Source organism: Coenobita brevimanus, chromosome 23 (genome assembly GCF_032717465.1).
Source record: "Coenobita brevimanus isolate Jiangsu-jjx chromosome 23, ASM3271746v2, whole genome shotgun sequence".
NCBI classification, from domain to species: Eukaryota; Metazoa; Arthropoda; class Malacostraca; order Decapoda; family Coenobitidae; genus Coenobita; species Coenobita brevimanus.
Genome location: NC_136976.1, coordinates 67,878,854 through 67,894,243, shown reverse-complemented (window position 1 = coordinate 67,894,243; position 15,390 = coordinate 67,878,854). Strand labels below are relative to the sequence as shown.

General features: G+C 44.3%; 1 non-coding gene across 1 annotated transcript; it reads left to right on the top strand.

The window, feature by feature from the left end:
- The first annotated feature begins 14,884 nt into the window (after nt 1-14,884).
- Nucleotides 14,885-14,956, top strand: TRNAE-CUC (transfer RNA glutamic acid (anticodon CUC)). Its single transcript has one exon. It is a non-coding gene; the product is annotated as a tRNA-Glu (tRNA).
- The last annotated feature ends 434 nt before the right edge of the window (nt 14,957-15,390 follow it).

Here is a 15,390-nt window from a genome sequence, read left to right as displayed (position 1 = left end):
ATATATATATATATATATATATATATGAGCCTTTATGGTACAGTGGTAAAGTGTGCGTGTTCGTTCACTGAAGAACAAGGGTTCGCGCCCTGCCAGGGTAATAAACTTTGGGAGCGTTCTTCTAGCTACGTACTGCACTGGCGGATACAAGGGGTGCTGTGGTTGAACCAGTGTCGCATACTATAAAATATGCTTGCCCCCAGTCGGCTTGCGCGGGCCGATTACACTTGGTTCACAGTCTACACACACATTCAAAGCCACTCCAACATTACAATTACATTTACAAGGACTTCTCACCCTACATACAAGCTCTACTGGACAGCCTAAGCCACTTGGTAGACATATATATATATATATATATATATATATATATATATATATATAGCGCAAATTTGGTCTGTCTGGACGTTGCCACTCATCACCCAGCCCTAGGGTGGGAAATGTGGTCCAGATGGTGATGATGATATGTCTTTATATGTCATCAATTTTCATTTTCATTTTGGAGCCAGCTAACAACAACTATGGTCTCACTTGTTGGTCCTGTGAGTGTACAGTGGCAGCATCAAGGTCTCACTTAGCACAGCGGTGAAGAGTGTGGCGTCACAGAGCTGCACACACACACACACACACACACACACACACACACACACACACACACACACACACACACACACACACACACACACACACACACACACACACACACACACACACACACACACACACACACACACACACACACACACACACACACACACACACACACACACACTCATTTTACACGAATACCAGGTCGAGGAGGGGTTCTCTTTCTTGCACCTTCCCACGGGATAATGTTTGGGAGGAAGGGTGGGGAGAGGGGGGGGACGGCATTGAATGGGAGAGTAAGGTTGGTGAAGAGAGGGCAGGGAGGGTAGCAGTGAGCGAGTAAGAGAGGGTGAGATGGAGGGGTTTGTAGTGGGAAAGTAGAGCTTGTGGGGAGGGAGGGAGGTGGTATAAATGGAAAAGTAGGTTTGGTGGGGAGGAGGGGGAGATAGCACTGAGTGGGGAGAAAAGTTGGTGATGAAGGGCAGCACTGAGTAGGGAGGAAAAGTTGGAGAATGTGGGAGTTGACACTGAGTGAGGATGAAAGGTTAGGGAGAAAGGCAGCACTGAGTGGGGAGAAAAGCTCGGGAGGAATAGTAGCCCTGAGTGGGGAGGAGAGTTCATGAGGAAGAGTAGCATTGAGTGGGGAAGAGAGTCTATGAGGTAGAGTAGCACGGAGTCGGAGGGAAGGTTTTTGAGGAAGAGTAGCATTGAATGAGGAAGAAAGTTTGTGAAGAAGAGTGGAAGAGTAGCACTGAGTAGGAAGGAAAGTTTGTGAGGAAGAGTAGCACAGAATGGAGAAGAAAGTTTGGGAGGAAGGGTAGCATTGAGGTGGGAGGAAAGGTTCTGGGAAGGTGTTACTGAGTGGGGATAAAAGGCTCAGGGATCGTGGCACTGAATTGCTCACCCAGTTCGTTCTCTCGCGATGCGTCAGTACCAAGTGGGACCCTGAAATTCAATTGGCCTTATTTAAACATCGACGGCACCAAAGGTATTCTCTGCCTTTACATCCTGGTGGCATGGAATACAGAGTGGGTCTAGGGGCTGCTCCAGTGAGGTGGGAGGGGGGAGGGGGGAAGCGGGCAGAACGTGAAAAGAGAGGACATAGGGAACGACCATATCCAGGGCGATTCGGGCTGGGTCGGTTTGTTCCCGGTCTTATGTTCGGAGGACGCACATTCACTGAGTTTCTGGGAGGGACCTTCACAGAGTAACAGCTGTACGCAACAACCAAAAAAACACAAATATGGAATACCTCTGTCTGCTACCACTCTCATCTTCACCCACTGTGCGTTGTATCTATCCTACCACCTTCCTAGCTTACACAACACCACTGTGTACCATCACCATCTTCTATTTCGTCCTTTATACTTTGTAACTGGCCTACTCTTCCCTGACACTGCTATATATAATTATACCATTTACCCGTTTCTCACGCCTTTATGGCACTTCGCACAGACCTGCCTCTCCCAAGCGCATAATCATTGTCCAGCACCTGCCTAAAACAGGAGCACTTGCACTGCCCACACATCTTCAGTCCCCAGGCACCCGCATTACCATACATCTGCTTTGCCCTCACATCTGCATTGTCTCTCTCACCTTGTCCGTATTTATATCCGCAACATGGCTTTGTTCACCACCGCCCTTCCCTGCCGTGTCCTACTTCTGTCATGCTCTCTATCATTGGATTTTTAACCCATTGACTACTTTTTTTCCCTCTCGACTGAACATAATCTTTCCACGCATACCTAATTGTAATTCCTGTAGAGGCATTACTTGAGCTAATTATATTATTGAAGCCTTTATTGGTTAAGATTTCTTCTAGTTTAACAAAATCTTCTAAAGTAACCCTGAATAAGATAACCAAATGCGCCGACCGCGACGAAGAGGTTAAACATATGGGATCAGGTGCCCGGCTGATTGGTAAATTGCCATGCCATCATCGTTATTAGCATGATATAGGTCTCTGCTTGATAAAGTTCTGCCATTTTTCTCCACCCTGACCAATTGTCTGTTAGCCTGCTCCACCCATTTCCAGCGAAGTACGAATTTCATCTGTCGATCTTGTTTTCTGTTTGTCTCTTTCTCTAACTCTATTTTGGGTTGCCCCTCTGACACCCTGACTGTCCACCCTTTATCTTTTCATCTTCAAACGTAAGCTGCCCAGGTCTATTTCAGCATTTTATTTATAGTTATCGTATCGTCTGCTTTTGCCTATTTCCTCATCAAAAAGCTTTTTTAGTTAAGTTTATAATGAGATGTCTAACATAATATGTTCCATTTCTGTCAGAGCATTCATGAGTTTACGTTTGAAGAATTTGTTGGACTCCAGGCAGCAGATCTGTTAGTTAGAATAGGAAGGAGAGACTGATTATTATTATTTTTTTGTTTTTTTAGATATCATATCCATACTCTCGACTGTTTCCTAGTATACTGAAAGCGCTCCATTTCAGTCCTATTCTTAGTTTTTATTGTTTTCATGAACTGGTACTGTCTGCATTTGTCTTAAGTAGCTTATATATTCATTAGTTGTAGTACTTCCTTTACTTTTTCTAGAAGGGACTGAAGATACTGAACATGTATGTTTAACAAAACTCTAGATTTTTCATGTGTATCCACACGCCGTATATCAAATTCTCCTTGTTCATTTCAGCCGTCTCTTCTTGTAATACCTTCCCGGATTCGTGAAAAGAACTCTTGTCTTAAGTAGATCGAAGTGTTCAATCGCTCACCGGTTATGTTGATTCCTCTGCCATCCCAACTAAGAGTCTAAAATGTGCTCTTGACATGTATTAAATAACTTGGGTGCGTCGTCGTACATAACACTCCTCATTGCTGGTATTTTGTGGCTACCATTATGCAGTTTGTGGTAGCTTTGGTGTCACTGCTTATTACAGCCGAGCGTGCGAAGCTTGAGCAAGTGTTCTTTCTCTTCGTTCTCTCTCTCTCTCTCTCTCTCTCTCTCTCTCTCTCTCTCTCTCTCTCTCTCTCTCTCTAATCCCAGTCCTCGTGATCGAGCAGACCCGTCGACCGCAGGTAAGAAACACCCCTATGAGGTGGTGAGGTTCCCCACACCGTTGAAGTTGTGCGTGGCGGTGGAGAGGAGCCTTGCCGTGGTGCCGCCGTTGCCCTGGGTGGAGAGAAGCAGATGCGACTCCTGCCTGGGAACAGAACCTCCTCATCTTGATCCAGACTGACAGGGCTTCGTCTCCCGTCTCTCGCCTCCCTCTGTCCTTGATGTTGCCTTGGTTGTAAAGTAGCATTATTAGTGTTTTCTTTCTCTGTTTATGTATCAGTGTGACCTCAGAGCATTTCGTAAACAGTTTTGCTAGTTTGCCAAATGTAGCGTTACCTGCATCCTTAACCCAGTGTAAAATTTGACTTGACTTTAAATCACCCGCTAATCATGCCACGTCTGTGCAGTGGAAGAACGACCTTGTGTGTGTGTGTGTGTGTGTGTGTGTGTGTGTGTGTGTGTGTGTGTGTGTGTGTGTGTGTGTGTGTTTCATTACATGCTTATTAAGAAAACAACCACACAGTAACACCGTCATGGCTACTTTCTCCTACAGATTAAGGTAATGTGATGTATATACAGAATTTGCCGTCTAGCCTTTCTTGTCAAGTTCCCAAAAGGGTTTACCAATACTGCATGGAGACCTTTCTCGATTTTATTTTCCGGCTTCAGTTAGATAGGTTGATAAGTGGAGTAATTTGTTTCTGTTACGTTCTTTTTTCTTTCCTTTTTTTCTGTCTGGAGTAGAAACTTAGATAGACCCTAATAAGAGTGTAGACTGTAGCATCTGGTCTCGAAGGTTCTGGAGAGAGAGAGAGAGAGAGAATATGGATAAGTATATGTAGGTCATGTGTGTGCGTGAGGCCCATGCTGTCACGACCATACCGGATAGTGGTAAGATAATGTACGGAGTGGCCCATAAATTTTCCCAGCTAAAATCTCACCTGCTGGTATTTTGTGTTGCGGGGACGGCTCAGTCTGCTGGTGTGGGTGTAAGTGTGGCAGTGGGGTTCGGCAATGAAAAAAAATGATGTCAGATAGATAAAGCTGATTGAGATGCCCCAAAATACAGGAAAAAAAGCGAGGACGCGTGGAAGAGGAGAGTTTTATATGCACCACCCTGTATTATGGCGCCAAACAAGTGATAAAATACATGGACAGGATACACAAGCACTTCTGTATTTTGTATTCGTCTGTGTAACTTAACATCGATTCCTTCGGGCATGAGGGGCGGAGGCAGCATTTGTTATAGGGGGAGGGGGGGAGTCCAATGTTCCTCTTTTTTTATCCTTTCACGACAGTCATGTATTTGGATTTATAGGAATAGCAAATTATGTACCAATTGGAATAATCAGGAGAGAGAGAGAGAGGAGGGGAGGAGCAGGTAAGTCAGGAGTAGGATTTTGTGTGTGTGTGTGTGTGTGTGTGTGCAAGGAAAGCCTCGTAAGGTCCTTAACAGGCATACGTCACTATAGGTTACAAATTCAAGGACCGTATTTCCAAGTGGCTTCGGAGATTTCGTAGAGCCTTTTCCTTAGCGATTTATTTTGCCTCACACACCTTAATAATCCTCTTGTATGATACCGATGCAAAATGTGTCGATATTAGAACAGATACACCTATACACACAAAGGAAAGGTGTTGAGACTGAGAGTAAATCGCTAAGGAGAATATACTACGAAGACTTCTGTACCTACTAAACTATCTACTACTCTTTTTCATATAGATAACATACAAGGAAAAGTGATGTGTTAAGATGGAGAATAAATCGCCAAAGAGAAGGCACTACGAAGTCTCTCAAAGCAGCTAAACGACGTACTTTGAAGCGTCCTTGTCACCAACCACATCCATCCACCGTCAGCCAGCAGGTAGGCAGGTTTTATGCACAGGTAATATAGAGCAATAAATAAGATAAATAAATGAATAAGTAATTAATTGAATAAAATATGGGGTAGAGTCAGGATTCCGGGGGCTTGAATGATTTAATGATTGTCTGACCCGTATTACCAGAGGTGATGTTTGTAGTCTTCCCATTTTCTTGCTTTCTGCTTCCTTGTTCGTGGATCCTACCTTAGCCAGTCTTAGGGTGAGAAGAAGAGTTAAGATGGTGATGGTGATGTCATCTTACCTCCCTACCTTCTTCAACCAACCCCTTCCCTCCTCTCCCCTCACTTGCCTCATCCCTCTCCTCCCCCTGTTCCTCAGATCATCCTTTCTTCCTCTGTCTAATCCACCCTTTCATTGCCTTACCCCTCTCCCCTGCCTCACCTCCTAGCCTTACCTATCTCCCCTGCCTCACCCCTAAGCCTCACTCTTCTCCTCTGCCTCACACCTCTCCTTGTCTCACTTCTTCCCGTGCCTCACCCCTTCCTCCAATGTCTTACTTACTTCCTACATTGCCTCGCTCTTCTTCTGCCTCACGCGTCCCTCTCGTCCCTCACTTTTCCTCTTCTGCCTCTCCTACCTCCCATCTCCCCCCCTCATCCCCTCCCCTGTCTTACCTTCCAGCCCCTGCGTCACCTACCTCCTCCCCTCCCTAACCGTCTCCCCTGTCTCCCCTCGCCCCTTCTCTGCTTAATCTACCTCCTCCTCTGCCTCACCCACACCCCCACCCTTGCCTCACTCCTCAATCTCCTGCCTCACCCACACCTACTTCCCAATTTCTTCCTTGTCTTCCCTTGCCCATGGATGTTTTTATTGAAGGTTTTGTTATTAGTAACTCTCTCAGGCACCTGTGGCACACTTTCAGATGAATAAAATTATCTGGCGACACCTGGAACAAAATAACAGAACAATTCTTACCATAAGAGGGTTCATGGTGACTCCATTAACTCTCTGGCTCGTATGACTCACAGACAAACAAAATTCGTCTGACGTTAGCGGACAGAATACAGAGTTCTTCCGACCACGAGAGAGTTAATGGTAACTAGTAACTCCTCCAGACTCTTATGATCCACTGTCAGATAAGTAAAACTACCTTGAATGCGCCGGAATAGAATATAAGAGTTGCTTCGACATATATATATATATATATATATATATATATATATATATATATATATATATATATATATATATATATATATTTTTATATATATATATATATATATATATAAATATTTATTTATATATATATTTATATATATATATATATATATATATATATATAGATAGATAGATAGATAGATAGATAGATAGATAGATATATACAGTATATTTAACACCGTATGATAATTTTTTTTTTTAATTTTTGCAACTTCCATGTTATTGTGCTCAGTTCAGAAGTTCTCCCTAGTAGATTAGAGGACGAAGGCCATAACTAACCCCTCCAGTTCGAGGAGTCTGTCCTTAAGTTAATAAAATCGTCTGAGGTCAGCCAAAATATAAAAGGTACGCCATCACAGCGAAGAAGCTAACCCTTTTACAATCATCATGTCGTATCACAGTTTATTCTTGCTGCCTCCAGACGATTTTAGTGTGAGAAAGAAAGGTGTGGAAGCTGACGAGGCTAGAGGACCGACAGAAGATCGAGCTGGCTGGATGAATTTTGTGCGGAATGAATGACCTGGGTTTGGCACTTCATTTTAACTCGATAGTCGTCGGATTGACTGTCGGATGGGGAGATATGAAGCTATGATGGGAATGAATTGTACCTATTCGATGGAGCCAGGATTTTGGGGACTTGGATGGTGGGTGAATGGGAGTGTGACTTATTCAGTTGGGTAAACTTTGATTAGTATCTCATTCTATAAGTTTTTTTCTCCAGCTCTCTGGACCCTACCTCACCCAGCCATACGGTGGGAAAGGAGGTCTGGATGAAGATGATGATGAAGAATTATCGTCTCGTACTGAAGCGCTTGATGAAATCTATTGTATCTGATTAATCCAGTTGGAAAAATCTCTCTTTGTTTGAATAAACTGACAATAGATAGCAAGAATTAACCCGGCCTGAAGGGGTTGAGACGGATTGGGTTTTACATGGTACGATCCCCACCCAGATTTATTGTTATGGTGGTGATGGTTGTGGCGGCGGTGGAGTGAGAAGGATTATGCGCCTTAGACTGGCTCGGTCCTGACATGTAGATTACATGTTAGTTTAGCACTTGTTTATTTTTGCTGGGGGAGGGAATGGTTGGGGGGGAGTCAATTGAGGTAGATTACGTTGCGGGAGAGGGGGAGGCTGGGGAAAGGGGTGATAGGTGATTGGGGAGAAAAATAATGGGGAAAGGAGGATAGGGAGTTGAGAAATGAGGTAGGAAAGTGACCGGAAGAGAGAAAAGAAAGTGTGGGTGCGAGTCCAGCGGAAATTTAACGTGAGTCTGTTTCCTTTCAGACGGTAGCGTTGTTTCCAAGCTGTCGGTTCACACAGCTGACACTCGTACTCGGGGCGATCACCAATAGAATCGAGAACACTTAACTTATGCATACATTGATTTCACTACACATAACCCTCCTTGATTAGTACTTGGGCAGTATGAAGACTGAAGACTGTAGCACCAGTCGAACAGGGCAGTACTCCCGAGGTTGATGGCAAGCTGGTGATAGGGAGAGCTGGAGCTCCCGTTTCACCAGCCCTCAGGACTTGATCCTGACCATCTCCCTTTTCTGAACATTTTCAGTGAATTCATTTACACAGAGAGTAGGCCAGCATGCTCTCATGATACCTCTACCTTCAACTGTCTACACCACACTACATGCGCATAACATATCACACCTTCTATTCACATCTTTAGTAATGGCCGCTGCAATCTCACAATCAAATGAGGTGGTATCTCGGATTGCCACCACCGGCAGGGTAGGGCTGGAGGCACAGGGTCCTCCCGGTCGCTATCAAGCGACTGTGCCAGCAGCGACTGTTGCTATTTCCGGAAAAACTCGTCGGCGAAGAGGTGACGGTGTGGCCTTATTCTTTACCAACATCCGCGGCCTTACCACGAATTTAAACTCAGTTCATTTTTTCCTTCAGTCCATATCCCCTTTGGCCCTTTTCTCTCACAGAACCACAAATCTCACCCTCTACCGATATATCTCCATTTTGTTTTCCCGGTTACCATCTCCTTACAAACTTTCGAAACAAGGGCGGCACCTGTTGTTATATCAAATCCCAATATGCAGTTGATACTATTTTAAACTTCACTTCATCCAGTTTTGATTACTCATTATATAAATTAAATTGCCAAAACATTACCAAATATATCTGTGTAGTTTATCGCTCCCCCAATGCTTCTTCGAACCCAGTGTATTTGATTCCATATCCACTCAGTTGAGTAACCTTGACCTTGCCCTTGGCAATGAAATTACCATTTTGGGTGATTTTAACATACACAATGTTGAATGGCTATTGCATTCTGCCCGGACTGACGACGCTGGTCTAGAATGCGAGCTATTTGCGGAATCGTTTAATCTCACCCAGTTGGTAAAGCAACCAACCAGAATACCTGATAACCCTGACCATAATGCCCATCTCTTGGATTTATTCTTGTCAAATAATCCAGATCAATACAGGATAGAGGTACTGTCACCACTTGGATCCTCTGACCACAATCTCATCAAAGCCTCATTAGTTAACCCTCCTACACCTCCCCATTCCGAACCTGTCAGGGTGACCCGATGGCACTTTGACAGGGCAGACTGGGATGGATTTAGAAATTATTTTGCTGATGTTCCATGGCAGTCTTTCTTCTCTAGTGATCCCAATTCTACCCAGTCCCACATTTGTGACATAATACTAGCTGGTATGGATTTATTCATACCAAGTCAACAATTCACTAAAAGATCAAACTCTCCAAAATGGTTTGATGGCAATTGTGCCAGAGCAACAGCCCAAAAGTCATTAGCATATAACTCTTACTTAAAATCAAAACACCTGAATCACTCTCCCAATTTAAAATTGCTAGAAATCATGCAAAAAGCTGTATTAAATCTATCTAAATCAAACTTTCTTCAAAAGCAAGCATCAAAACTACTTAACAACCCTAATGACAATAGAATATTCTGGTCAACTCTTAATTCTTTCAATAATAACTTTAACAAGTCATCTTCCATTCCCCCACTAAAATCTTCAGATGGCAATATTACAAATGACCCACGTGGGAAAGCAGATATCTTTGCTAGTACCTTTGCAAGAAATTCTACCATAGATGATACCAGCCAGAATGTCTCAGTACTGGAACTTGATTCTCCTGAAATTGCCCCACTTAAAATACAGACAAGATTTGTAAAATCCATCCTAGACAATTTACCTACCAACAAAGCTCCAGGTCCAGATGGAATTCCGCCAATTGTTTTGAAAAAGTGTTCCCCTGAACTTGCCTCTGTCCTAGCTAAATTATTCAGACTATGCATACGTACTTCTTTATTCCCAAATTCATGGAAAGAAGCCAATATCCACCCAGTTCCGAAGAATGGAAGTTCGTCTGAGCTCTCCAATTACAGACCAATAGCTATCACATCTTCTCTTGGTAAGGTATTTGAAACTTTAATTAATAAGCATATTGTTAAACATCTTGAATCCAACAACTTAATTAATGATAGACAATACGGTTTTCGCCATGAAAGATCCACCATTGACATACTCAATCTCTTAACTCATACCATCCATCAATCAATAGATCTTTTGGAGAAACTCATGCAGTAGCTCTTGATATCTCTAAAGCTTTCGACAGAGTATGGCACCGTTCCCTGCTGTCCAAACTCCCTTGCTATGGACTAACGTCTTTTGTTCCTTTGATTTCTTCTTATCTTAGTGACAGGAAAATAAGAGTAAAAGTAGATGATGTATATTCGAATTTCCACTCAATTAACGCCGGCGTGCCGCAGGGATCAGTTCTGGCGCCAACCCTATTTCTGGTTCATATTAATGATCTTTTATCTGTCACTCACAATCCCATTCACTCATATGCAGATGACTCAACACTACATAGTTCATTCACACTCAGACATCCATTTACAAAGTCTAATATCTCTACCTCTCAACTCAATACAGCCATCTCCATAAATGAAGATCTATCTACAATCAGTGAATGGGGACAAAACAACCTTGTCTCTTTTAATGCTAGTAAAACTAAATATATACAGTTTACCAATAGACAGATATTGCCAGACTCGTACATTACCTTCAGTGCTACTAATATTCCCATCTCCAAAAGTATTGAAATTCTTGGTGTCTCACTTAACAGTGCCCTCAGCTGGACCTCTCATGTCAGATCACTTTCTAAAACCGCCTCAAAGAAACTTGGATTATTGTACAGAGTCCGAAACTTCTTCGCCGATGAGCAGTTAGCTATAATTTATAAGAGTCATGTGCGCTCTCAGCTTGAATATTGCTCACCCTTGTGGAATGGTTGTGGAGAGGTTGCATTAAGACAACTAGACAAAATTCAGAATAAAGCTGTTAGAATCATTAACAATCCTGCCATTACATATAAACTACCTCCCCTGCAAGTAAGAAGGAATGTTGCCTCCGTTGCATTATTTTACAGATATTTTTTTGGCAAATGCTCAGACGAAGTTGCGTCCATGGTGCCACCTCTCCATGCCTTCCCTCGTGCTACACGGGCATCTGGTAGCGCTCATGACTGGAATGTCACTCAACCATATTGCAGAACTTCTGCCTATCAGAATTCTTTCATTCCCCGAACTGCATCTCTCTGGAACTCGCTTCCCCAGAGTTGTTTTCCTCCAAATTTCAACCTACAACTCTTCAAGTCTAACTGTTACAGATATTTTATGAACAGAGGACACCAGTAATCTGGTGTATGGATTATTTTTTTTTCTCCATTTGTTTTTCCTTCCTCCGTTCTGTTATTAAAAAAAAAAAAAAAAAAAAAAAAAATTATCTCTCTCCGAGTTGAAAGTTAGGTCCTGCAGGCTGCAGTGGATCTCATACGGAGTAATGCAGATACAAAGAGTGGAGAGTGTAGGAGGTGAGGAGGGGCAGGGGAGAAGGACAAGAGTGGGTGAAGGGTCGATAATAAAGAGGAATGTGAGAGAATGATCCGCGAGTGAACAAGGACGAAGGGAGGGGTCAGGTGGAGGTGGGGGTGTTTGGGGAGAGGTAGTGGGGTGGCGGTGAGGGTAAAAACCAGGAGAGTTATGTTTCTACTGGCAAGACTAATGGTTTAGTCTCCCCTGCCCTACCCTGCCCTGCACCACCTTGTCCTATATACCATTCCCTGCCCTGCCTTGTTCTGTTCTACCTTACCCTATCTTGCCTTACACTGCTTGTCTCACATTTGTTTGCTTTGCGCTACCCTGCTCCGACTTGCCCTTGCCTAACGTGCGCTATTCTGTCCTGCCTTGACCCAACTCTCTTTATTTTGCCATACCCTACCCTACCCTGCCTTACCCTTCCCTGTACTGCCTTGCCTTGCCCTGCCCTGCCCTACCTAACCCAACCCTATCCGTCCCCTGCTCCGCCCTGGCCTGCCCTATGCTACCTTACACTACCATGCTTTGCCCTGCGCTTGCCAGTGAGAGAATTTCACAATCATGTCGGAGGGAGCGGATTTCGGAGGCTTTCTCTTTTTTAACGTATTCTTAAAAAAAGTACGTTCTTAAGTGTAATTAGTTTTACTCATGCAGATAATGTCAGTATCGGTCAGTATGTCTCCTGTTATCTGTCATTCCTACGTACCTCCATATAAGAGTATACGAGTACCCCGTCTTCCTTCCCTTGCCCTAGTATTCCTACTCTGCCCTGCTTACTCTGTCTTGGTATATTCGGTCTGTCCTGCCCTCCCTACCCCACCATTCCCTGCTCTGCTCTCCCAACCCTACCGTGTCCCTGTCTCTCTCTGCTCTGTCTTGCCCTGCCCTATCCTACCCTGCTTTGCTCTATCATTCCCTACCTCGCACTGCTTAGTTTTATCCTAACTTGCCCTGTCTTGCATCATTTGCTGTTCGTTGTATCGTCTTGTAGCCACCTTTTGTTCTGCTGAATTTTAGTTTGCCCTGCATATCTAGGCCTACCTTATTCAGTCCTGTCTTACCCTACCTTGTCGTACCATGACCTACCCTACCCTTCCGTACTCTGCCTTGCTCTCCCCTACCTTGAGCTCCCCTCCCATGTCTTGCCTTACTCTGTTCGGTCTTGCCCAGCCTCACTTTGCCCACCTCTGTTCAGATTTTCCCTGTCCAATCTCGCCTTGCCATATCTTTCCTTGCTTTTTCCTCCCCTCTGCCTGCCCTGCCCTGACCAGCCCAGCTCCATCCTTATTCACTTTATTTCAACGCTTACATTTCTTCTCCTACCATACCCCCTATTTCCATACCGTGTCCTACCCTGCCTCTCAGCCCTGCTCTACCCTGAGTCTGTCCTCTCCTTTACTGTCTTTAATTCTAATTTCCCTGTACCATAACACAATTGGCAGGTGTTTCATACAGAAGGTGTATTATACGGAAGATGTGTTGGCAGATATGCCACCTGGCAAGTGTATCATATGGTAGATGTGTCATATGGTGCGTATCATGTGGAAGGTGTGTCATACAAGTGTCATATGGTAAGTGTGCCATGGCAGGTGTGTCACGTGGCAGGTTTGTCATGACAGATCTCATATGGTAGGTGTGTCATACAGGTGTGTCGTAAGGCAAGTGTGTCATGTGGAAGGTGTGTGTGTCATAGGTGTGTCATGCGGCAGTGTGTTATATAGGAGTGTCATATGATAGGTGTGTCATATTGCTCGTGTAAAAAATGCCGTAGAAGGGAGTATCGGGGGGCAGTGTTTGTGGGGCTGGGGTAGGGATGAAGGGGGGGCAGTGATTTAAGGGGGGTTGGTGCGGGGCTGAGGGGGCAATGTTGGAGCTGCGTGAGGGGGGGGGTGAGGGAGCATGTTAGGTAATGCCACCCCATCACACACACACACACACACACACACACACACACACACACAACCTGCAACTCGTCATTGCTTAATAGTGCTTAGTTGTACCAAGATCAAGATCAGCACATACCAGAATACACACACACACACACACACACACACACACACACACACACACACACACACACACACACACACACACACACACACACACTATGCAGTACACTTTAACCTATTCAGTATGTTTTTACCTGATGGAACTGGGCAATTTCCAGAACTTCAGTAGTAAGTGATGGTTGCATGAATTCAGTGAGCCTTATTTACGAGGTAAGAATGAGCCTACTTAGTTATTATTAGGCAAATGAACCCACTTAGCCTGACTACACTTGATTATCAGCTGTGCTAGAAGGCGGTAGGAGCCTTTGCTGGGTTAGAGCAAAGGCGTTCTATTGTGCTGAGTTATCCACCAGCATACGGTAATAGTAGTAGCAGTAGTGGTGGGTGGTGGTAGTAGTAGTAGTAGTAGTAGTAGCAGTAGCAGTGGTAGTAATAAGAGTAGCTGCAACCCAAGGTTCATCTGAAATATGAACCTAGTGCACTGAAGGCATAAATTGCCCTTCCGCAGTCCACCATTCTCTGGGGGACTGGGAAATAGGTGAGGGACGTTTAGGCTATATCATACAGTAGTGGAGCCGCCTGGGTATAGCGGTGCCACCACATGAAGGTGTCCCTCTCCAGCACCTCCAGCACACAACAGCAGAAATCTCCGCAACCCAATGGTCGTATTCTCGTGAGCGTAGCAGGTTTTCAAACCTCCATCTTAGCGATTTACTTAACATATTTCACACTGAAATTTCCGTTCGATTGTTTTATATATATATTTCTGGTGTAAAAATGGAAAAATTTGCATAAATTCATGGACAAGAATATTAACTTAGCATGTGCACAGTGGAAAGGAAAAGGTGCTTTAACCTTTTCACTCTAACTTGGCCCAGATTTTCGTCCTTTTGTAGCTTATTTCTGCCATGGCAGAAAAAGACAAATCTACGTGTTTACCTCCTTTCCATAGCAATTATTTGTGGCTAGCAGAAGATTCTAGTATAAATCTGTTGTAACTGTGCATTTAAAATGGAGAGATAACAATTTTAGGTTAAGTCTGAGTAAACAGAGTAGAGGAAGCCTCTCAAAGTGACGAGAATTGGGACACAAGAGTAGGCATTGAACATGCACACACTATCACACAGGCACACCAGCACACAGACGCCACACACCACACCATGAACCAGATTAAACAGTTCCCATATGGTTTCGGAGCGTGGGAAACACATAGCAAACACCATGGACTCCTTTCCCCAGCTTCCGTGTGGTAAATTGGCACAAAAAACACCATGAACCATACTAAGCAGCTCATGTGTACTTTCGTGGCACAGAGAACACACACCACACATCATGGGAAAAATGTGGCTCCCGTGTGGTCTAGTGGCTAGGATACGCGGCTCTCACCCGCGAGGCCCGGGTTCGATTCCCGGCACGGGAAGAGTTTTCTTTCCAGTTAAAGAGATTCTAAATTTCCGTCATCTGTAATTCGAATCGATATAAAGGTTCTTTTAGTCACGACCAAGATCTAATGAAGACCAAGGTCTAATGAGATTAGACCTTGGTCAGGACAGATGCTGGAAAGGGACGTCTACACGCTGTGGCACCTTCGTGATCAGGGGGTGGAGCGGTCTGGGTAGGCTATACAGACGCATCTCAGTCTGCTCCCTGTCCACCAAAAGGAGGAGGATGGACTGTGGGCGGCTTGCAGTCAACCGAATTCATGTTGAGATGATCCTGGGGTTGGAGCTGCTGTTACTCGTCGAGACATCTCTAGTTTACTATTGCAGCTAACGCCAGACGATTTCATTCACCTGACGGTGTCATGAACCTGGAAGTGTTTATACTGTCATCATTAACCCTATCATGATCGGA